The sequence below is a fragment of the Sorex araneus genome, chromosome 6 (assembly GCF_027595985.1).
Source record: "Sorex araneus isolate mSorAra2 chromosome 6, mSorAra2.pri, whole genome shotgun sequence".
NCBI classification, from domain to species: domain Eukaryota; kingdom Metazoa; phylum Chordata; class Mammalia; order Eulipotyphla; family Soricidae; genus Sorex; species Sorex araneus.
The window spans coordinates 14,633,927-14,659,380 of NC_073307.1; the positions used below are offsets into that span (position 1 = coordinate 14,633,927).

The 25,454-nt window shown below is 45.6% G+C and overlaps 1 protein-coding gene across 2 annotated transcripts in view; it reads left to right on the top strand.

Annotated features, from left to right (window-relative positions):
- KCNN2 (potassium calcium-activated channel subfamily N member 2) overlaps window positions 1-25,454 on the top strand; it is a 351,854-nt gene that overhangs the window by 296,160 nt on the left and 30,240 nt on the right. The gene's annotated exons all lie outside the window — the stretch shown is intronic.

Genomic DNA, 25,454 nt, shown 5'->3' on the forward strand with positions numbered 1-25,454 from the left:
GTGACTGTAGTACTTAATGATGGGTTTGTTGTAATCCTTTTTTTCTTTTGTTAGGTATTTGTGGAATAGGTTCATAGATGGCTTTCTGCCAACCTAGAGATGGCCTATAACATGTCGCTTTAGATTTGAGTGGCTCGATATGCCTGTAAATGTTTCAGGTTACTGAACCACTGGATGACTGTGAAGTGACCAAGGCAGGGAATACCTTAAGTAGATCAATCTTGGTTACCTGGCTTGTAATGTGATTAGGTGTGTTTGAGCCCTAGAAAAATCAACCCTTGAAGCCACCATAGAGAGCCTTGGCTTGTGGCCTTGGCATTTATTCTGAAAATTCACCAGGATGTGTTTATAAATTCTCTTCACAAGACATTTTTTCCATCTTTTGGAGTGGATGTTAATGACATAGAATGAAAGGTAAATCTATAGATTATTCGTGTGCTTAAATGGAGGCATAAAAATATGAAAGGAAGAAATTATGTGTTTCAAGTGGCCAGAATTATTTTCAAATGCTGTAGGTATTTGAAAATAACACTGTCAAACAGAACTTCCTGCAATGAAGCTACTATTTGTTCAGCTCTTCACTTTGAGAACCTCTAGTCACATGCTGCTATTGGTTGAGCCTTTGAAACGTAGAGAGGGTCAGAGAGAGAGAGAGAGAGAGAGAGAGAGAGAGTGCATGGGCTATGAATGCAATCAACCCCAGTTCTGTCCCGGGTACCATATATGTCCCGTGAGCACTGCCAGAAGTGATCCTTGAGTGCAGAGTCAGAAGTAAGCCCTGAGCACTGCTTGGTAGCCCAAACACCCCCACAAAAGATAACAACATGGAGAACATGATCAAAGAACATATTCTAAATTGTTATTTGTAATTAAATGTCAGTACACACTTTGGCTGGTGACTACCATATTTGTCACCCAGATTGACGTTTTTGTTCACTGGCTCATTGGTTGTTTTAATGTCTGTAAAATTGGAGGGGGGGTGTTTTTATGTGTTTGTGTGTGTGTATGTGTCCAAGTGTCGTAAGAAAAGTTGACCTCTTAAGTTCAAGTCTTTCAACTAAAGAAAGCTATGAAGAAGAAAAAATGGCACAAAAACTTTAGAATAGTTTATTTATAGAATCTGTAAGAATTGTCCAGGAGCTCATCCAAAGCACAATACACTTGATACACAACATTAAATGGGCCTCTTCAAACGAGAAAAGAGGAGTCTAAGAATTGAAAAGTCAATATCTGTTAGAAAGGTAGAGGGTAGAGGGACTAAGGAGGGGGGGAAGGGCAAAAAAGATGAATATATAAGTGATTTATTGAAATTCTAGAGATTCTAGAGTTCCTCTGTTGGTTGCCTACAGTATGGTAGGGGGAAAGCTCACTTTCCTCTGTAGTGAAAACTCCAGAGTTACAAGTTATACAATGGTCTGCAAGAGTCTTAGTACTTCAGAGCACTGATGTGATTTCACATTCAAGAGAGGGAGAATGAAAAAGAAAATATATTAAACTTACAGATTTGAAAACTGCTATAAATGCCATGTAAGTCAAAGCTTTAGATGAACTCAAGGACAGACTAAACTTGAAACTAAAGGTGCCATGTTCTTGTTGGCCTGTATGATGTCACTGGGCCTTCCTTCTCTCAGGGAGATGGCTGTTGTGGATTCCAGGGAGGGGTGAGGAGCTAAATCAGAAATGCCTATGGGTGTTCTAAGTCAGATTTTGGGTGGTTTTCATCATCTACTGTATTTAATTTTATTGCTTTTTTTGCTCTTTTAAGATTAGTTCTCACTTTCTCCCCCCAAAGGCTTTTTTTTCCTCTAGTTAATTTCCCTTTCTGTTTCATTACTCTCAAAGGCATATCACCCAGTTCTGAGGACTGAGAAATATATTTAGATGTTTTGACCAGTTAAACCGAAGTTAAACAGGTCTCCAAATCTCGCTTATCTCAGCCAATCAGTGAATATAGTTCTTGCCACCTTTATCTCCTTCATTTTTCTAAAGCAACCGTGCTACTGTTTACTTTCTCAGAAAAAGAGAAACAATTTCCAGAAACCTGCCAGATTCCAGTGTCTATGACTGGGCATGACAGTTTGGGAAAGAAAGGATGCCAGGAGAATATGCTCTATTTGCAGTTTAAAATGTAGGCCCTGACACTGTAGAAGCCTAGAGGGAGGTCACAAGTTCTTGATAACATGACACTTAGCACCCATTTCCATGAACACACTGTCCTGTGCACTAATGCCCGTCACTCCAAGTGGTGAGTTGGAATTTGGGGCAAGTCATTGGCATTGAGAGGATTAAGATAGGAGAAAGAGTTGAATTCCAGAGATGGTACGGGGCTTTGTTAGAAAAATATTTCAGTTGCATCTTTCTGAGGCCTTGGGGATAGGAGCTAAAAAGGGCTTAGCAGCTCAAATCCCTAATCTCCTGACTCTTAAAGCGACATGGATATTTACACTCAGGAGCTTTGGGAAGGTTCCCAGGTGTTCTCTGTGGTTAGTTTTGCCATGACAACCACAGCAATAGTCCCTGGGTTGCCCCCTTCTGTCCTAACTCTTTGTGGGACATGGAAACACTTCTGGGATTCAGATGTGCATGTTGGTACTTTGCCCATGTGCTATCTGATCATAACACTAGTTAGGAAGAAGTCCTGTTTGCTGTCAACCTTGACCTCTGACTGTGTTTTCTTAGTTGCCTCCTGAAGCCTCCTGGTTTTCATGTCAACTGTCACTGTCACTGTCATCTTGTTGCTCATCGATTTGTTCAAGTGGGCACCAGTAAAGTCTCTCATTGAGAAACCTATTGTTACTGTTTTTGGCATATCCAATATGCACGGGTAGCTTGCCAGGCTCTGCCGCTAGGGCTCAATACTCTCGGTAGCTTGCTGGGCGCTCCGAGAGGGATGGAGAAATCGAACTCGGGTCGGCTGCGTGAAAGGCGAGCACCCAACCTCTGTGCTATCGCTCCAGCCCATGTCAACTGAACATAAAAAATTCAAACTTAAGAATCTCATTTGAAAAAAAATCTCATTTGATTGACATCTCAATAGTAAAATATAGTATATGTAGTATCTATAAAATACCCGTAAACAGATCCATCTTGACAGACAGAATCTATCGTCTCTATGTAATGCCTGTCTGAATAAAGTTATTTGCTAGCCTTGTTGTTCCTTGGTGGATTTGTTGGAAAGGTATGTTTAATAACTTTTTGTGATGTCATCATAGGATATATTCACATCTATAGAATACAGTCACAGTATAGTATAAACATAACATTAACTTTATAGCTTACGTGCATATTTTAACCACCCCCCAAGGAAATAGAAAGATACTAGGTGTTTGGAATCCTATATTCAGAACTATGTAGGTTTTATAGGCCTTTGATGAAGCCCTAAGAGGAACTGGGTAAAACGGAAATGCATACCTAAGTGTCCAAGAAAATTGGGGAAATTGCACCATGAAGACACAGAAAAAAAAATCAGTAGAAATGCTAGCGGTAGAAACTCCAAACTTCAAGCTAGTTGGAGGACAATTTCTAGTCTGGGCAACCAAGAAGCTTAACAATTGTCATTGCTTGTTTCAAAGAGAAAATCACAGTAAAGAATATGACTAGTTGACTTTAGCGGGGAGAAACTCCAAATCAATAACAGTGAGTTTTTTGTTGAAATATTGAATGTAATCAAAGTAGAGTGAAAGTAAAGTGAAATTTACCAGTTACACATGCAGGGAGGGGGGTTGGGGAGGTGGGGGGAAGGAGGGAGCTATACTGTGATTCTTGGTGGTGGAATATGTGCACTGGTGAAGGGATGGGTGTTTGAGCATTGTATAACTGAGACTTAAACCTGAAAGCTTTGTAATTTTCCACATGGTAATTCAATAAAAGAATAAATTAATTAAAAAAATAAAATAAAAGTAGGCAAAAAAACAAAACAAAACAACAACAAAAAAATAGTGACCATAATTTCAAACTTATGATATGAAAATAGAAGGTCTTTAATGTTTATATGTTCAAACTTGATATGAAAATAGAAGTTCTTTAATGTTTGTATGTTCAAAAAAATAAAAATACATAATTTTCTTATAAAAAAAGAATATGACTAGTATCAGAACAAGAAACATGATCCCTGACAAGCATAGATATGAGCCTGACCTATCCATACAATCACAGTCAGCATACTCTGTGTCCTGTTGTATTTCATTGTTTTGGTTACCATACGATAGCGATGGCTTTTTTATCTTAACTGCTCACCAGGGTCTTCAGGAACTATAAAAAGATACACTTCTGTTCCCATCCCTTGTGATTCTGATTGATTGGGTCTTGGATTGGTCTTTCAAAGCTTCCAGGGTAATTCTAATGCCTTGTCAAGGTTGAGAACTTCAACAGTAAGTTGATTGTTTACTGGCTACTAGTAGGACTTGGGAAAAGTTTGAAAAATGCTTCTCTTAAGGGATAGCCCTTCAGTGAAAGAATAGTCTAACTCACAGTCTCCCAGCAAAACATGCTTAACTCCTAAACTGGATATGTGTGTGCATGTGTGTGGGGAAGGGGGTCAGTTGTGGAGAGTGAAGAGTCTCTAGTCAGACCCTTGCTTTTGTTTTCACACGACAAGTAAGTGTTGGTGTGAAGTCAACATTTAGATCCCTGGCATAAGTAGAAGGACACCCATCAACACAGGACTTGCATGATTTCTTTGTCAAGTCATAATTAACATTCCCCCTCCCCACCAGTCATCCCAGCTGCCAGATCCATAAGGATCCCCACCAATAAGAAAGAAGCAGGAATAATAAAGACAAGAATTAAACCTGACACCCCCTCCAACTTCAAAGGTACAAAATAGGAAGACAACAATGAACAATGTCTAAACAAATTGGGGAAAGTTCCGACATAAAAGATAAAGCAGAAGTCTGTTCTAAAAAAAAAAACAAGAGAAACTTGAAATTGTACCAGATACATATCATCAGGGCTAAGGAAAAGATTATACAAAGCTGAATCACATGTTACTAGTCAAGGACAAGTCAACATTTCTCAAATTTTGCAGATTCTTATGTCTAGAAGTCAGTGAGGAGATGAAAGGGGAAAAGAAATCAACACAATGGAGGGAAACTAAACCTAATGAAGAAAAATGTATTGGAAATTTGGATATAATTTAGAACAGATCCTTAGATTCACATCCTTAGATTGACACAAGATGTGCCCATCAGTTGAAGAAATAATTAAAAGCGTTTATGTGGGAAGGAAAACAGAAATATTCTAGGGATTCAAACTCCCAATTCTTTCCCCCGAAGTCCTCTTTTTAAATATTGTTAGATTGAGATACACAACTTTAGATTCAGGAAACCCAGAAAATCCAAACAAAGGTAAAGAAAAGAAATCTACATTAGATAGCAAATGTATTTACTATCAAATTTACTAATTTCATAGTAAATGTATTTTTTAAATCTTTAATGGACTCAAATAAAACAATCACACTAACTTCTATTCCTGCCTAGCTATATATGACATCTTTAAGAAATAGAATGTGGAATTATGACAACATCTTTCTATAATACTATAAGAAGGCAGGAAGCTATCCATCTTGAATTTTATGCCTACTTAGATTTCATTAAAAAGCAAGTACAGAAAAAAAACACCCAAGGTCCAGATAAAGACATTACTATATCATAAAAGGAGCATTTACCTACCACCAATAGGTCCTTCATAAAGGTACTTGGTAAGGCGATCCTTCAGAAAAGACATTATTAGAAAAACTCACCTTTTAAAGGTCATGTACCACCTGATCATGACTTTAAAGTCAACTGTATCAAGTTGAAAGTTATAGAGATACTCAATAATTCAATAAAAACTAAGATGTGTAATATCAAAAACTTAAGGTTAGGAAAATACACAATGTGGGTGAAACCATTACCCAGTAAGAAAAGGTATTTTGAAGACTTCAGTATGACGGTAAGCATAATGATACTAGTAATCATATATTCTTATTATGAATAACAGTATGTTTTAACTTTTACTTCTATGAAGTTTACAAGAGGTATAGCTAAACCATAAATGCATAAATGAACTGAAAAGAAAACTAGTGTGCAAATAATTAACTTACCAAAGGACGTGGGATAGCTTTGTTGATGTCAAATTTAAAAAAAAGTCTTTAAAGCAGAAACTTTAAGAATATAAAAAAGAGAGCCTACTTAATGTAAAATATAAAATACCGAAAATTTTAGTAATTCCAATGTGTCTTATGTGTCTAATTGCATAGTTTCAAAAATACATTAAAATAAGAAAATGGGCAAAGGATAAACAGAAATTTACACATGTACCATCATAAGAGGAGATAAATATAGCTCAGATTTAATGGGTCATGCAGGGAAAACTCTATGGTAGTGGGAAATAAGTATCACTTGAACAGAACCTTAAGAATACGAAACAGTTGGGAGCCAAGAAACCAGTCAAAGACAGAATCCATAAGTAACAAATTCTGTTTAGTGACATAGCTCATTGTGTATGGGAACATAATGTATAATGTTGAAGAGTGTTTAAGAATGTCATCAGGAGGACTCAAACTGCCAGCATAAGACATTTTGGAAGTGTTTTCTCTAAAGTAATGGTTGATTATTCCAGTACTCAGAACGTGAGGGTCTTTAGTAAGTACTAGCAGTTGTTTAAGATCTTTCTGCATTCATGAAAATTTTCTAAGTTATTTTCAGCGGTCCGTCACATAATGTTCATTGTTCTCTTGTAGACAGAACGTTAGGATCATTAGAAGCTGTTTCATTGGGATTATGTAAGGAATGTCTTGCTTCCCAGCACTCAATCAGATTGAAGATTTAAAAATGAACAAGAATGCAAGGATCCCAAATTATCCATTGCATGAAATATTTAATTTCTTATGAATAAGTGGATCACACTAAAATTATTTTCCTACCCTCAGGGGTTCTTAGGCAAGCAGTCTAATGAAGGGCACTGGTTTTAGAAGCTTTTAAAATTTTTATAGTAGAAATAATCTTTGAAGGCACATGAACTAGAACTAGTGATTGTTGAAAGCTTGGGTGTCAGTTGAAGAAGCTCCAGTTTTCTAAGCTGGAGGACCCGAGTTTGTGATTGGGGGGAAAGAGGTAGGTTCCAACCTTGGTCTGCCCCTGATTAGTTGTCTCCCCTTGGAAAGCTAATTAATAGTTCGAGGCCTTAGTTTCCTTAGCTATTAAATGAGAAGGTTCAGTTGGATCCATCTATCAGATCCCCAGTGGAAAAAGGACAATATTAAAAGAGAGAACGTTGGGGAAAAGAAATAGGAGTTTGAATCCCTAGAATATTTTGCTTTTCTTCTCTAAAAAAAACAAGGTACTTTCCCCCCCTCATAAACCCTAAATTATTTCTTCATCTGATGGACATACCTTGTTTTATTTAGGTGGTTTTGTTGCTTGCTACTAAAATTTGGTGACTATGAAATTTGTGTGTGTTGATCTCAGCTGGTTAAGGTTATGACTAGACCAGTAGTGAAGATATTTAGAGTTGCAAGAGGCAACTTTAACCATATGCAAAACCCTTCAATAGTAACTACATCAGGGAACTCTTGGACAAATAAAGATTACTTTGGGGACCTGGAAATAACACTTCACACTTGTGCCAGCATGAGGAGGGAGAAAGTGGGAGACAGAACCTGGTGTGTTGTTTTAGCAGAGGAGGGAATCTAGAGCTTTAGGAACTCTTTATCATGCATTCAGATCATAAGAGCGTAAGAGCTGAAATGTGAAGGGCAAAGAGGGAGGCTGAAATGGGAAAAGGAAGGTGAGACTCAACCAACCAGGATCTAACTTAACCAAGAGTATCTGTGCTAACTCATTGTCTAATTTAGTAGTCTGTCCAAAAGCAGGCACCCACTCTGGACAGTTTACAGGACATAGTGTGACTTCTCTCATTTCTGCAGAACCTTATATTACATTTTGTCTGGTATATTTTGTGATCATTAAACCCTTTGGAATCAAGGCCTGTTTCTATCTGACACATGTACGTGGTTAAAAAAAAGTTAGGGTACTTAATTCTGTCATAATAGTTCTAGAAATTTCCTTTTCTAGTATTTAACTCTTAGAGTCTGCTTTTGGGGGTCACAAATCTTCATTGTTCATGCATTTATGATTAAGTCCTTCTTCATGGAGAATCTTCTTGAATCAAAGTCAAGATAAAGGTTGTTTTGTTCTCTTTTTCAAAGAATATAAACACAAGAGTGACACATTAACAAGTACCTTAAATATATGGTTGTCTACGCACTGAGGACAATGTTCTTTTATCTTGGGTAAGAGTGTTGAATAAGAGAGAGGCGTCCAGGGTCACTTGATATCAGGGGTCAGTTGTATGGTGCTAGAAGGAAAATAAACTTCTGTTGATAAGGATAATGTGGTATACATACAAGTGTTGATATATAGCAGGCATGTCAGAAACCATTTATATTATTTAATAAGTCAGTGGTACTTGTAAAATAGTTTGTCACATTGAGAATTATTAAAAAGTTTTGTATCACTTGTCATCCCATTGATCTTTGATTTGCTCTAGCAGGCGCCAGTAACGTCTCCATTTGTCCCTGTCGTGAGCTAGGGTAGCCCAATGAAATCTGCTCACTCCAGGAACAGGAAGAGCCTCAAATCGTTCATTCAGGGTTTTGACGAAGAAGTCTGACCACCTCGTAGGTAGGAGGCCACTCGGTCTTTAGACATCCCGTGGAATCCAGTCGGTAACAGCTCTAGTCCAGCGGTCATCTCAGAATTGCATTACATGTCCGGCTCATCTGATTTATGATGCCTCGGCAAACAAGGCAGGTTCCCTGATTCTTGACCCTCAGTGGAGGTCAGAACTCCGGATTCCTTCTCTCACTTGCATGGCTCTTTTGATTCCTCTTTGGGATATCCAAATAGCATTCTCATCCTGTTTGTGTAGGGCCCAGGTCTCTGAGGCGTATGTTAGTGCAGGATAAACAAGACTGATAATAGAATCCAGGTTTCCTGTGAATTCTTTAGAGGTGTTAAAATTGAACCCCACGTGTGTCATCAACAAATTGCAACTGTCACAACACAAAATTTGAAGTCAACAATAAGTTTTCATGAAGAGCATGTCTATTAATATTCCAAGTAGCATTTGTATTACTACTTGAAGTTGTGACCAAAAAGAAAAAAAAACCTAAGCACCCATATTGCATCTCCTCGGGTGCTCAATGACATGTGGATGAGGCAGAACGAGTTATAAAACAAAGACAAGTGACACACAACATTTTTGGGGAGCCTAGAGACTTCCAGGGAACAGGGGTTTCTCCTTAGGCTGATGGGTACTGGAGACAGAAGCATGTAAGGACCATTAGAAGCCAGGAGACCAAACTAGTCAGAAAGACCAGTCTCCCTTTCTCCTGGACAGAAAGGAAGAAATGTTGTTAGGAAGAAATGGCAGGGGGAAAAGCTTGGGACCAAACTGTCAATAGCTTTGGAGAGGCTGCTACTATGATAAACCTTCTTTCTAAGCAGTGGGAAGCTATCCAAGGTCATGAGCCCAAAGAACAGTGTGAGATAGATAGATAGATAGATAGATAGATAGATAGATAGATAGATAGATAGATAGATAGATAGATAGGGAGAGAGAGAACGGGGGGGGGATGGTGAAAGGGATTATGGAGAGGCCAGAGATGAGCTGAGTAGATGATGTTTGGTACCACGAGCTCTATCCCTGTCTTCTGACCCCCTAAAGTCAGCTTTCCTCTAGGAGGTCAGAAGACCCTCTAAGGGTCGGAAACAGGCTGTCTCTCACCTCATTAATCTCCAAAATCATTCTTATGAAGCACCTTCCACCCACCACCTCTTTCCCCCCTAGCACTGAGCACAGGGCTTTGGTCAAGACAACGTGGCACCCCTCGGAGCCAGGGTAGAAAGAGTGCAGGAGGGCTCATGCCAGGTGCTGAGTGACCAGAGGGGAGAGGAAAGGGGTGAAAGGGCATTCAGGTGTGAGAGGAGAGGGCAGCTAGTACAGAGGCTTTGCAGTGTGGGTGCATGGGGGGCGCGGTGTAGAGGGGGAAGCTCTGTGTGGCTAGAGCTTAGAAGTCAAGTGTGCCACACGCAAGTATTAATAAGCCTGGAGAGGCAATAGGAGCGAGCACAAAGGAAATGGCTCAGGTAGGGAACCGAGGAAGGGAGGTGCTCCTGAGCAACAGGGCTCCCGGGCCATAGGAATGTCTCGGAATTCAAGGAGAGCCCCAGCTTGACGTCTGGGAACGCCTGTATGGAACAGGGGATGCTGTGTGCTGTGGAAAGGGCGATCATTGAAGACACAGACCCTTGGCACGCTTGGATGACGATGAGCTAAGCCTGCCCACAGCCTTGGGTGTGCCCAGCTGTTGTGCTCCTTGTTATGCTTCCAAAAGAGTCAGGGGTTCAAGGGGCCAGAGCGATAGTACAGCATGGTAGGGCATTTGCCTTGTATGCAGCCGACCCAGGTTCAATCCCTGGCATCCCATATGGTCCCCCAGTACCGCCAGGAGTCATTCCTGAGTGCAGAGCTAGGAGAAACTCCTGAGCGTCACTGGGTGTGACCCAAAAAGAAAAAATAAAGAGTCAGGGGTTCAGGGCACAGAGCAGGGGGGAACCCAGGGCTCCTCGTAGCCTACCCCCAATCTCCTTCTCATGGCTGCCAATTAAACGCAGCCCAGCGAGGGGCACAGTGCGGGTCTTCATGGCCTGTGTTCTGTCCTGGGCATCCCGGTGGTCGGTCACTCTCAGAAAACAAGGGCGATGTGATTCCTTCCCGAGTACTGTGTGACGGAGAGCCCAGTTCTGCATGTCACAGGTCATGGGTCTGTGGGTTTGCAAGAGCGGCCCTGGCACCCAGCTAAAAGGACATCAACCAAGGGATTTGCAACGAAGCACCCGCCCTCGTATTAACAATACGTGTGTAGCTGAGAATCCGAGGCTTAGCATAACCGAAACGAGCGCTCACCCGCGTTTCACCACAAAGAAAACAAGAATGTGACAGTTGTTCCTGAACTCCCCGCTGTAATTTTAGAAGCCAACACTTTTATGAAGTGTTCAGCTGCCTTGACAGCCCTGAGAGACTTCTGAAAATGTTATTTTTAAGTGAAATACACAAAATAACAAACACGATGCAATGGCGCCCGGGAACAGCCGTTGTGCGTCTGGCTACTTTGCTCACGGCTTCCACTCCACTCTGCCTCTTTGTAAGTCCCAGCAGCGTCGGAGATGGAACATTCCTGCCCTGGAAACATCTGCGTGTATCAGAAGCTGAAGTGTCACAAGTGATCTTGCACGCACCATTCCCTTCATGTTCCCCACCCCGCCGTCCTTTATTTGCTGTCAGTGTATTATCACTAAAGGAGGCACAAAATTATCTTGTAAACAGGTGGATAGGATCCCAGCTCCTGCCATTGTTTCAAGAGGCCCCAGTGAACAGGGTTTGAATACTGAACAAGGAGCAAAGTGCACTGCAGGGTGTGTGTGTGTGTGTGTGTGTGTGTGTGTGTGTGTGTAGAGGAGTGTGGGTGGGTGGGGGGGTGCAGGGGAATGATGTTAGATGTCATTGAATGCAATGAACCCAGAGCACCCCTGCCTCAGTCTTTTTTGTGGGTCCCACGTTGGGGAACCCACCCTGTCCTCCAGCATGTTCAGAAACATGGAAAGAGAATATGAGGGCCTGACAGGAACAGGGTGGGAACAGACCATCCTGTCCTCATTGGGATTGTCAGTGGGGTGCTTCACCTACCCCCCTTCACCCCCAGTACCTGGTCCGGGACTCTCTGGGACCTGGGGTGCATGGGGAGCCTTGAATGAGTTAAGATAGGCCAAGGCATCAAACGTCAGCATGTTTTGTCTTCATACAGAATGTGTGTGTGTGTGTGTGTGTGTGTGTGTGTGTGTGTGTGTGTGTGTGTGTGTGTGTGTGGGTTGAGGTGCTGGAAGGCAGGGAAAGGCCTGTACTTCCTCACCCCATTTCACTTTGGAGGAGAGAGAGAGAGTTCAAGAGAGAGTTCACAGTACTCAAGGGAAAGTAATGAAGGAATTCGGGCCGATTGGCCTGTGCTGTGTGACTCTCCCCCCACCCCTGTCTTTGCTGTTGCCCCCAAGCCAGGTGACTTTGTCACCTCACGTGGCTCTTTTGTGAACGCACTAGTCAATTGGTTCAAGTGAGAGAGCGTTCAAACACTTCCTTCTTCCGCGAACAGTCCAGAGTTCCCCCAGACTCACGCTGCCGCTGGCCGCAGCACAGGAGGCAGGCCGGGCTCTGTCCTGACGCTCTGGGAACGCGTCTTCGGCCACTTGCTGTGGTGTAGTTTGTGCTCCTCGTCCGTGTGCTTGCGGGACCTGTTTTCGTGGAACTGCCTCAAAGTCAGTGTCAAACACACGCCAACACTTCCTTCCCTGGCCGACTCAGGCGGCCACCGGCTAGGCACGATAGGGACCCATACATACCCTGCTCTAGTCAGATGGAGGCCACCGGTGTTGATCGGGCCAACTTTGTCCTGCCGCCCAGCTGTAGTGCTTGGCTGAGCGTTTGGCCCCTGTTAGCGCATGTTGTCATTGAAGAGGAAGGAAACGTTTCTGGGCGGGGTCCTGCACATTGAGAGAGTACAATGTAACAGGAACAGCGCTGCAGATCCTGTCCGCGTTGGCTGACGGGCACTGCACGGTCCAAGCTGACCCTCACGGGAGGGCCTGATGTTTGTAATTCCTGATCTTGATGACTTTGGGGTCCCTGCCCACCACTAGAGCTTGAGGTCACTTTCCATAAGGCTTTTCAGGGGCTCTTTCTTTTACTTGGTTCCCAAATTCTCGGTATTAAAAAGCCTCACAATTTGGCAAGGTAACTGTTTTTTGGGGGGTGGAGCACTGCATCTGCTTTAGCGGTCTCTTTATCCCTGTATTTCTGGGAGCCAATGTGACCTTATTTTTAGTCATTTTTTTTTCCTTTCTGGGTCACACCGGTGATGCTTAGGGGTTACTCCAGGCTCTGCACTCAGAAATTATTCCTGGTAGTGCTCGGGGGACTATATGGGATGCCAGGGATTCAACACAGGGTCTTTGCATGCTGCGGGATGCATCTCCACCTATCCTCTTGACTGCCTGTTCCTCCCCATTTTCCTTCTGGAGGTGCTACAAGCACCCTCGCCCAGACCGCGTACACTGAAATTTTTGTAGATACCCGCAACTGGATGATCAGAAGAGAATTTTTTTTAATTTATTATTTTTTTAATTGAATCACAGTTACAAAAGCTGTGATTCAATGATTGGGTTTCAGTCCTATAATGTTCCAACAGCCATCCCTTTCCCAGTGACCATTTGCCATCAGCAGTGCCCCCGGGAGAGAATGTTCACTGTGCTTTCTTTCCCCTGCTAGCCGCGGGGTCCATTTCTGCACTCCAGAGAATGAGGTGGACAGTGAGGTTTTTGGTGGTTTTGGTTGGTTTCAATTTAGTCCAAGGCTGGTTCAGGATTGTCCCCACAACTCTTTCCAGCCTTCAAGCTTTTATTGGTGGTGATTCCCACTATTTCCTCCCTCACTTCCAGCCTCTCGTTTGGGCTGCCCCTTCCCACTGGCCCGTCCCTCCTGCCTCTGCTCTGCAGTTCTCCTCCTGGCTGGCTTTAAGATTTTTTTTCAAGGTCGAACTGGAGACCTCCCTGGGAGGCTGGGCAGGTCCTTCTGGCAGTGGGGTGGGGGCGGGGAAGCTCTGGGTCTCCCCACCCCCACCCCCAGAATCTCCACTGCGATTCGCTTGTTGGCAGCTGGGCACCACAGTCTGTATTTTAGCCGCTGACTCAAGCGACGTGCAATTAGTGAACACGCTAAGCCTGATGTTCAGAACTGAAGGGGGAAATTGTAGCTGGGAAACCTTGAGCGTGACCTTCTCGGCACACCTGCGCGCCCTCCTCTTAGCCTCGCTGGGGTCACCTTCAGCTCCGCTGTCTGGGGGGCTAGGAGGGGAGGACCTCTCCCCCGCCCCCTCTGAGGAGGAATAGAATAGTGACTTCACTGAGTCTGGGCTTCCCTGGAAGGGCTGGAGGCTAAGAGCCTGGTCCTCCTGCAGTGGACCAATTTGCCGCATGCTGGAAATTAAGCATGCAGCTTGATCTATGAGCCCGTCCTTCCGGGAGCCCGGCTCAGACGATCACGGGGACATCAGCTCCCTTGGCCGGCTGACAGTCCCCACCAGCGCCTGTCACGGCTCTCTCGGGAAGGCAGGGTGGATCCCGGACGCACACATGTCCCACCTTGGCCCCCAGCCCCAGCGACACGAGCCACATGTGTGGGTAGGAAGGAGGCAGAGAGATTAAAAGACCGAGGAAGGTGGGAGCGTTTTTATTGCTCATTTGCTTCTTTCCACTTGGGTTTCTTGTTGCCAGAGTCCGGCTTTCGGGGCTGGAGCGATAGCACAGCGGGTAGGGCGTTCGCCTTGCACGAGGCCAACCCGGGTTCGATCCTCGGCATCCCATATGGTCCCCCAAGCACCTCCAGGAGTAATTCCTGAGTGCAAAGCCAGGAGTAACCCCTGAGCATCGCTGGGTGTGACCCAAAAAGCAAAAAAAAAAAAAAAAAATACCAGAGTCCGGCTTTCCCTCCTTGGAGGATCCGTTTGCCTCTTCCTCCTTCCTCTCTCCACGTCTCCTTCTGCTCTTCATGTTCACGGCTTTCTTCCCCAGGCTGGACGAGCTCCCCGCGGGGCAAAGCCCGCCTTTCTGTACAGATCAGAATCTGCTCGGGAAGCCTTGGTCTTCACGTGCTCACAGCGTGGGGCCCCTGCGAAGCTGAGGTGTGACAACTCGTGTTCCCACATACCTAACCACGCACTGACACACCATGCACATACCACATTCAGCATACACATATGCCACCCATATTACATACCGAATCTATATCACACATGCAACATACTTAATATCCCACATACCCCACATACCCACAACACATCGCTCAAATACCACACACACTATACGCATATCCCACACATCACACACCCACATCCCACTCACACATCTTCACCACATACACACACACCACACATTACATGCATACTTCGCACCATAACACGTATCCCACACTCCCCTCACACCTTACCACACACCCACGGACTTCATGTACCACACACACCACACATCCATATCACCCACCACGTACCATACCACATACTAATCAAACACTGCACGCCCACACACCATACCACCTCACACACACCCCCCCCCGCCACACACACACACACACACACACACACACACACACACACACACACACACACACACAAACTCCTCTTCAGAAATGCTCCCTAAGACTCGTGGGAGCCCTCGGGGCTTCCAAATACAGCAGTGACCTGTCCCTCCTGTCCCCAACAAGGGCAACACCCCTTCCAGAGTGTCAGGAACACCCACACCCCTTTTGCTCCCCCCCCCCACACACACACACAAGGCATCTGGCAGCTGGGGGCCGGGCACCAGTGCCCAGAAGCCGGTATGGCAGCGCCACCTAGTGTCCGCCGGCCCGCAGCACTGCTCAGCCTCGGCCTGAGAAGGGACCAGGAGAGAGAAGGGGGTGCTCCAGCCCCTTGGCAGGCAGGGGGGAATCGCCTTGGCCGTGCGGAAGTGGGGGGGCGACATGGGGGGGGGCTTCTCTCCGTGAGAGGTTCGGCCACCGTGCCGCTTGGTTGGGGGTATCCCAGACTACCCCGCCGGGCCCTGGCTCCCCGCAGGCTCCCGGGAGGTGCTGGTGGGGAACCAGGCTGGATGCCAGGGCAGTGAGTGGGCAGCGCGGAGGGGAGGGGGCTGGGCTCAGGGCTGTGTTTCTGGCTCTCTCTCCGCCCACGGGATGTCCCCCGGGCTCTCTCCTTGTCCTCCCTCTCTGGAAGCCGACTGGGCACCAGGCACCCTGCCCTGGAGTTCCCTCCTGGATTCCCCGGAGACCCTCATCAGAGAGTGACTGCAGCCAGGTCTTTCCTGCGGCATTGGCAGGCCCGAGTACGGGGCTTGGCCGTCAGTCACGGTCCAGGAAGCGAATGGCGGTGAGACTTAGCTACCGATCACTCACTGGTCGGCAAGTCACTCTCTGAATTCTAACACAGCACCGAACTGAGGCGTGTGGGGGCCGCTGAGAAGCCACTTGGAAGCCCAGCGATGACCTCACTGGTCTGAGGCCCTGGAATCTGTCTCTGGCGCTATAGAAACAACAACAAACAAGACCTTTTCAGGGAGATGCAATTAATGTCATTCTTCAAGTTTAAGATTTATCTCCCTCTTGATGGATCTCTGGGTTTTATTTTTTATTACATTTTAAAAATTATTTGGTTTGGGGTTCATAGCTAGTGGTATGGGGGGGCTTACTTAGCACCAAGGGTTGTTTAGGGCCTTTAAAGGATGCTTATGATGCTTACGATCAAAGCTAGAGCAATGATACAGCAGGTAGGGCGTTTGCCTTGCACGTGGCTGACCAGGGTTCAAGCCCCCGACATCCTATTTGGTCCCCCAAGCACCACCAGGAGTGATTCCTGAGTGCAGAGCCAGGAGTAACCTCTCGATATCACTGGATGTGATCCAAACTGCCACCCCTCTCCAAAATTTTTTTTTTTTAAAAAAAGGATGCTTCTGACCTTAGGACTTAACACTGATGGTCTCTACCACTCATCTGTGTCTGTGTCTGCTTTGTGGCGCCACCGTGTACACAGAGAGGAGGAAGAAGACTGGCACGGGGTGGGGGAGCATGTGGCAGAGGGGGAGCAGGCGAAAGTCCACAGGCAGAACATGGACGTTCTCTGGCCGAAAGGGACTCCCTGTAAGTCTCTTACAGAATAATTTAACACATGCCGTCTGAGTGTTACTCTTTAGAGCACCCTCACTTAGAGAGATTTAGCAAAGTGTTTGCACCCACTGGGCTTTACATTTCACTTGAATGTGAAACTGTTCTTTTTGGTGTGGTGGAAGGCCATGCATGGCTTCACTTTCTATCTGTTGCACAGATTTCTTTTCCCTCACCTCTGCCTCTCACACTCACGTGTACTACCATCTGCCACTCCCCTTATTTTACCATTTACTCTTTCCGTGCACTGCAAGCCTTTCCAGTGCTTGCTACTTTTTTCACGGTCACAGTCCCGGTTTCCTCAAAGGTCCCTTTATACACACAGTCTTCACGTGAGAAGGAGGGCCTCCTATAAAGCTAAGAGATGGTCCTCAACTGCGAGAATGTGTCACGACCTCCTGGGAAGTTTTAGAAATGTGATAGGACAGAGGGGAGGGCACTTGCCTTACGTGTGGCCGATGCAGGTTCCATCTCTGACATCCCCTACGGTTCCCCAAGCACCGCCGGGAGTAATTCCTGAGTGCAGAGCCAGGAGTAACCTCTGAGCATCACCAGGTGTGGCCCCCACAAAAACACTCTGTCCTGCCTCCATCTGGGAGATATTGGCTAAATTCCTGGGGTCTTTACAGAGGCATTTTTTGTTTTAATGTCTTCCAGACTTGTCTAACATGCAAGAGGGCAAGTAAGAAGCATCCCTTTTGCTGAGCCACTAGTACTCAGCACTTTCCTCTTTGAACCTAGACGTGTGCCCTCAGCCGACTTATTTTGATGTCGGTGGCATTTAATCAATTAAATCACTTATTTTATTTGCTCTTTAAATCCAAATCTCCTGCACATAGCTGGAATGTGTGGGAGAGGCCGGATCGTTTATCAGACTTGTGGCAACTTTCCGAGTGGATGCCAACATTAATTTGATCACTAAAAAAAAAATTAAGCCGATGGGGATGCCCCTACGTGGTCTAATTGCAGAGCCCGATGCCTGACTTTCCACAGTTCCCCATCAAAAGGAATGGAGCTGTTGGTACCTGGTCAGGCCCTAAGAGAGACACCCGGTCCCTGCTCCTGATGCCTGGAGCACCAAACACTCCTGGTCTATTTGCTGCATTCAGTCCCCCTCTCCAGTGTGTCTCTCCCCTCTCTAACCCTGAAGGAATAAATAATGGACACATCCCACCAGCCACACACACACACACACACACACACACACACACACACACACACACACACACACACACAGAGCAAGAGAGAGAAAAGGGGGGGTTAAGACAATGAAAAAGCAGTGATAAGCACTTGAGTTTGTTTGTTTGTTTGCTTGCTTGGGGGCCACACCTGGTCATGCTCAGGACTTACTCCCAACTCTGTGCTCAAAGATCACGCCTGATGGAGCTCAGGGAATCATACCTGATGCCAGGGATTGAACTGGGTTCCCAGTGTGCAGAGCAGGCCTTCTGAGCTGTGGGCCGTCAGCCGTTTTTAAAGATTCTCTCTTTAATTCTAGTATTTTTAATGTCACAGAGGTCCCTCTTTTCTCGTGACGGGGCAAATAGTAAAGTGAAGCCTGGATTTAGGGAGATCTCCCTCCCAGTTTTCCTGGAAAACCAAAGGGGAAGAAAAGAACTTTTCTTGCTTTCTCTCCTTCCAATTACTTTTGGAATGTTGGTTACTAGACCTTCTAATGTTGATTCTCTGAGATTTTCTTTTCAAACAATGAAATTTCTTTTTAAAAATTTAAAAATTTTCTTTTGAAAAATTGTCCTTTTCCCTTCTCCCTTTGCCAAAAGAATTTCTATTTTCTACTTTCTGGAAAATTTTTGCCAATTTATGCTCATCATATTATGACTATTTTGCATTGTAAGTTGATTATGTGCAACCCTCCCTTTCTTTTCTTCAGTTTACTCCTTTCTAGTGTCCTGTTCCTGTTTTTTGGGTACTGGGGTTGCTTTTACTGTTTCCCACGTGAAACAGAGAACTCCAGGATCCGAGCTCCCCATTTCCTTGCCTTGCATCCAGATTTTCTGTCTGTTTCTTCTTTCTTGCTTTCCTGCTCTTCTTCTTTCTCCTCACCCCCTTCTCTTTCCTGCTTCTTTTTATGGGAAGTATATCTGAAGCCTAAACTGGTTATTTGCTGTTCTTCCCTGTTTAAGGGTGGGCATGGGAAGAAGGTCTTACTGTCCGATGATTTCCCTGGGGGGTGCCTGATTGGAAAGCTGTGTTTCTCCTTGGGAAATCCTTGCGTGTATGACTGCCTTTTGGTGGAGGTCATTTTGCTTTTCTCAGAGAGCAACTATTCTCAGTGCTAGTGACTTTAATTATAGGGCCAGCGATAGGGAACAAAGAGAAAACGAGGAGTAATGTTCCATCTAGGAAACAAACTTAATCCCAATTTTTTCACCCCCAAACCTTAGTTGTGTTAGAATGTCCACATTAGCCCTGGCCAAGAATAAACTGTCTTCCCATCCCCGGTTGGTAGTTATTAAGCAAAGATGCTCACCTGGGCATCTCTGGGCCAGAGAGATCGTATAGAGGTTAAGGTGCTACCTTGCATGTGGCCAGCCCCAGTTTGAGCTCCAGTGTTGTATGATCCCCTGAGCACAGACAGAGCTTGTACTTGGCCCTTAAAACCACAAAGTGTGATACCCTAACAGAAAAGAAAGAACTCAGACAGCATCCATGGTTCTTGTAACAATGCTTGCCTTTTAGTTGGGGGAACCAAGGTATTTACATTGACTGCAGTTAAGTGTCAAGGGTCAGACTGTCTTCTTACCTTCTCCCATGGTTTGGCTTGCTCGAGTGATCTTGCACCCCTCCACATGCAATACTTCTACTGCGTGGGCATCAGAGGTAAGTAGGATCATCAAGGACCAACTGCTGACCTCAGGATCCCACTCAATGCTGAGTTCTGCCCTCTGGCTTTCAGTCCTGTGAGCTCTCATCCTCCCAGGGTCCCCAGCTCCAGCCGTCACTCAAGGGAACCTCCAGTCTTGCCTTGATTTCCCCAAGCTGCATCCTGGAAATTCTCTCTGGGCACTAAGTAGGAGTTCTCGGATGACTCACTTGGGCGGTTGTCCGTTTCTCAGGGAGTACTCGTCTCTGTAACCAAGCCATCTGCCTTGTGCACCATTGCTTCAGAACGCTGTGTCTGGCTTTTCAATTGTTCAGGGAGGAAGTGTACATCCAGTTCCCTAGTCAATCTCAGCTGGAAGAGGAATTCCCTCAGGTTCTTCCATTTGTATAACAACGTGTCACTCTCATCCTCTGGCTCTCTCTGTTCTTCTGGATTTCTACCTTCTATTTCATTGCCTCGCTGCTGCTTCTGGGCTATTTCCGAGGAGAAAGGTGGACTCAGCAGAGAGAACCGATGGTGGATCAATCACACAAATGTGAGTCTCCATAATGCCTTCCTCTGTGGAGCACTGGCTCGCATGTGCGGTGAGAACTGGCAGTGCAGATAAGATCTTTTGACATTTATAGTATTAATAGTAAGTTTAATAGAAAAGACTTCACAGATATGGATTGTCAGCCATTAACCTCCACTGTCGGAGAGTATTTTTGCAAGTATAAAAATACCTTACAAGTTCTGTACAAATCTTGGCTCATCACCTGACACATCGGCTTCACGGGGAGTAAGAGGCCACCCGAATTTCAACCATCCTTTCTGTGTTTCAAGATACGTGATCCCGAAGGTCTCCTAGGTAGCCCGAGTACCTCGGTGTGGTGAGAAGCATCTAATGTTGTGACAGGAATTGCTGGAGTCCAAGCTGATTCCCTGCTATGTTCCTTTAAGCCTGCGTGAAGCTGAGACAATGACATGGACAGCATCTCCCCTCTCATAACTTAGATTCCAGCTCGAACACTCAGAGGAGCGAATTTCTCCCTGGTTCATGACCCACAGTCACATGGATGATACTGGATGCAGGAGTATCTCCCGGGGGACAGAGAAAGGTTCTGCCCCAGCCGGGTGTGCCCTGTTAACCAAAAGCCATCATGTCTGGAGAAAGAGATTCATGAAAAGCTTCTTAGTTCAAAGGTAGGGAAGAGGAGGATGGTGTTTCCAGGTGGAAGGAAGCACCTAGGCTGAGAACGAGCCCTGGTGTTCCCACCAGCGGCCGAGATGCCCAGACTCTGCCGCTAATGGAGGTTCTGAGGAGGGCCCGTGCAAAAGCTGCCTTGTTCCCAGGAAAGAATTCCTTTCTTTCTCAGCTAAGGCAGCTGTGAATAAGCAGCTGTTTAAGAAAGCTGTGTTGTCTGAGATCAGAGAAACAGTGTTAGACCTGCCACCAGCAATGAATGATGTGATGGATGGGAGTAGGGGAAAGGAGTATTAGACTGCCTTGAAGATGATGATGCTAGTGATGATGGTGATGATGATGATGATGATCTCTTTCGAGATTTATTTGAGTCTCCGGAACAAGGCCAGTGGATGGGCTTCCATGGGGGTATCAGTGGGGCCTGGGTGTGGCTGCTGGGATTCCGGAAGTAGAGGGAGGTGAGAGGAGGTGACCCAACTCCACTCAGAATGCTGGAGTTTTTATTAGGCTGCCTTTAAGCCCTATGATGGGTCTCATTCCCCTGACCCTAAAAAAGCTTCCAATGCGGCACCTTTGGGAAGGACAAGCAAAGAGAGTCTTCTAAAATCTCAGGGCTAGGACAAACGGAGATGTTACTGAGACCACGCGAGAAAATTGAAGATCAACGGGTTAATGATGATGATGATGATGATGATGATGATGAAGAAGAAGAAGAAGAAGAAGAAGAAGAAGAAGAAGAAGAAGAAGAAGAAGAAGAAGAAGAAGAAGCCCTAAAGCTGGCTGATCTTTCCACCTGTGAAGCAGGGAGCACCAACTGAGTTGAACAAATCCTCTTCCCCTGCCCTCAAATTCTTTCAAATGCTCAAGATCCAGCAAGAATATTTTGCCCTAATTTTACTTTATTTCTGAGGTTTTTAGGCCATATCCAATAGTGCTCAGGGGCGACTCCTGTCTCTGTGCTCAGGGATCACTCCTGGTAGTGAGACTCAGGGGACCAAATGGGGGACCAGGGATGGAGTTAAGGTCTTCCATCTACCAGGCAAGTGCCTTACCTGATGTAGTATCACTTCAACCCCTTGGCCTAATTTTAATCTTGCATAATGTGGATTTATTTTTTATTGAATCACCATGAGATACACAGTTACAAAGCTGTTTATGATTGGGCTTCAGTCATATAATGTTCCAATATCCATCCCTCTAAGAGCTGGAGTGATAGCACAGCAGGTAGGACGTTTGCCTTGCATGCCGCAAACCTGGGTTCGATTCCTCCGCCCCTCTCAGAGAGCCCGGAAAGCAACTGAAAGTATCCCACCCACACAGCAGAGCCTGGCAAGCTACCCGTAGCGTATTCAATATGCCAAAAACAGTAACAAAAAGTCTCACAATGGAGACGTTACTGGTGCCTGCTCAAGCAAATTGATGAGCAACAGGATGACAGTGATAGTGACCCATCCCTCCACCAGTATGCATTTCCTACCACCAGTGTCCCCAGTTTCCATCCCACCACCCCCACCCAAGTGTTTTTAAGTAAACAAGTGTTCCTGAGAATCTGAAGTTTTTCTGAGAAACACGTCTTCCCTTCTCATTTTCCAGAGGAGTTTGTGAAGTAAGTTTCTATTCTAAGAAAATATTTTTGCCATTTTTAACTGTTGAACCTGACTTATGAATAATTTGCAGTGTTGCGAATCTGACATAAATTCCAGACCCACTGGAAATCTAAGCCATCCTATCATCCCACTGACAAGTCAAAGATTTGTTTCTAAGTTGCCAAGAAAAAGATTCTGATTGTCCTAATGGTCTGATGTGGTTCCTGATTACCTTTCTCCTCTCTGCCCTTCGCAGCTAAGTATGTCCAGTGTAACATAAACATTAGTTAGAGGATGTTATTTTTCCATTCAGCGCTATTTTTCAGACAGGTTTATTATTTCATAAGCCAAAAAGACAATTTACCATTAAATTCCAAGCCGTAAAATACCAGCTCCTTGAAAGGTATTTATTTCTAGTTAGGCCCTTTAGCTCAGGATTATAGTTCCTGACCTAGTGGCATATACATAGCAGAAAGTAAATATTGACAGAGTGATTTAATGACATAATATTTGAGAGTGTTTGGCTTGAGCAAGCAGTCCAGTAAAACTGGAAGAAATTTATTATATTTAAAACTAATGTGTTTATTACCAGGGAGCAACTAAGAGGGATCATTTGGCCTTCGATGTGGCCGTGAATGCTTTCCACTACAATTTTCAAAGTCATTGTTTGCTCCAAACTCTGGAAAACAAATCCTAAGTGCAGAGCAGATAGGACAGACTTCTTTTCCCAGGCCCAGCCACAAAGGTGCCCCTAGAGGTCACTATATATTTTACAGAATCCATTTTTGGAGGTTCTCCATCCAAGGAACACACCCTCTTTCCTAAGTGTCTGGTGATACAGGGAGGGCAAGTAGGGTGAAGAATATCATTGTTTCAGTCCCGAATATTGCCCTTGTCTTAAAACATTAATATCAGGTCAGGAAAATGCTGAGCAGAAAGTGGGCATTCAACAAATATATCACGTGTGTAATCTGTATGAGAGTAAAAAGAAAGCTTGCATGATATGGTACACGTACATTCTTTGTACGTCCTGCTTTAAGCAGAGATGGTCACAATTGAAACTGTAATTGGACATGAACACTTGTCTCCCTCATGTGAAGCTCACACCCATGTGTAAGGAGCTCTTGTTTATATGGGGGCGGGGAGTGATGCTTGAGGAAGAATACTTTTGTAGGAATCCCCCATCATAGGAGCAAGTCATAATCTAAAACTTATTCAGAACAAAAGTTGCTTTGACTCACAGCAACCCCTTTGCCTGGGAAGAGTGGGATCCTAGAGTAGTTTCCAGATGGTGACTTAGAGTGTTACAGAGGTACAGCTTAGATCATAGCATCCCTAATAAATGAATATGGGATTAAACAAAGTTTCCCATGGAAGGTCTTCTTGGAAAGATAGGAACACAAGCAATGCTTTTCACCCAGCCAATCTGGAAAGAGGTAGGCTGGAGTGGCAGTTCCTTGAGGTAGATTGTTGACTCTGTCCTTTTGCCGCCAGCAACCTATAGGGTACTCTTCAGCACAAACTAGCTGCCTGTGCACCTGCCCTTTCACTTTCTTCCAGAAGATTGCACTGGTCCTCACACCATATTGCTCTGGGGTTCCTCTCTCACCAGCCAGGGATTTCCTAGTCAGCATCTAGCATTTCCTAGCTTCTCTCTTACTTGTCTGGAAGAAAACAAACACTAAAAAGAGTGGGGATTCTGTTGTGTATCCAGAGAAAAAGGATAGACAGAGCCATGGGTAAAGAGAGGAAACCTTATATGATACAGTGGGAATCTTATTCTTGTGATTGTAGACGCAGACTTGGCATGTGACAAGGAACAGGTGAGAGGTGGAAGGAAGTAGGGTAGAAGATGAATGAGTGAATGAATGAATGAATGAATACAATAGCCTATTGTCTGCATACATCTGGCATCTATCTTGGAACTCAGGCTGGGGGAGGGGGCGCTCCTTGGCATCACAGCTCTGGCAGCACAATCTGGCTGTTGAGTTGAGAAGTAGGATGGGTTTGGGGGGTTTGAGATGACAATTTGCTTCTGAGAACAGCAGAAAAGTTGAGTGAGAGCAAGGTGCCCTCCGAGTCTGGGGCCCAGGTACTTTGGGGGGCAGAGGCAGCCACTGCACCCCTGCATACCCCCACCCCACCTCACCCCTGCATCCAGAGCAAGTTCACCTGGGTAATAGCTCACCACTGTGTGTGTGGAGCACGGCAGTGCTCGGGATGGACCAGCTCGAGTAGTGGGATTTAGGCACGGCAGCGAATGCCTCTGAGCTGAAATCCTTCTCCTCGGGCTGGGCTAATGGCGGGAACAGAGCACACACAGGCCTAGCGTGTGTGAGGCCCCGAGTGTGCCCCCTGGCACCACGTGGCCTCACAGCACTGTTTGGAGAAGCGTCTATTTAAAAACAACATCAACCAAAAACCCATTTCCCGCCAGCCGAACCCGCCACCCCAGAGAACCGTCAGGACGAAGGCGATCCCTCTCTTGTTGACCGCGAACTCTTTGCTTGCAAGGGAGAAAGGCAGGGTGTGGAGGCGAGGTCTGGGCAGGCTGCGGAGGCCAGGGGAGTGCCTGTGAGTGGTTAGCGACTGCAACCCCCAGGTGCACGGGTGCCAACGGTGTGCGGGGCCTGGCAGCATAGACAGAATTGGCAGGGCTGTGATGAGAACGAGACGAGGCACTGTCGGGTAAGCTGGGGTGCAGGGACCCCCCAGACAGGCGCCCGTCTCGTTACACGGGGAGAGAAGCCGGGCCCTCTCTTTCTTGCCACCTCCTCCTTCCGCTTCCGTTGCACCAGGAGGGATTGTCCTGCTGCTGCTGGCTGAGGTGGACCCTCATCCCTGATCTTTGTGTTGTGTTTTGGCTTGGGGGCCACACCTAGAAATGCTCAAGCTTCCACCTGGCTCTGTGCTCAGGGATCACTCCTGGCAGGGCCAGGGGTACTAAATGTAGTGCCGGGGATTGAACCTGGGTCAACTTCATGCCAGGCAAGCTTTAACCTCCGTGGCCTTTAGAAGCGGGCGTGAGCTTGGCCAG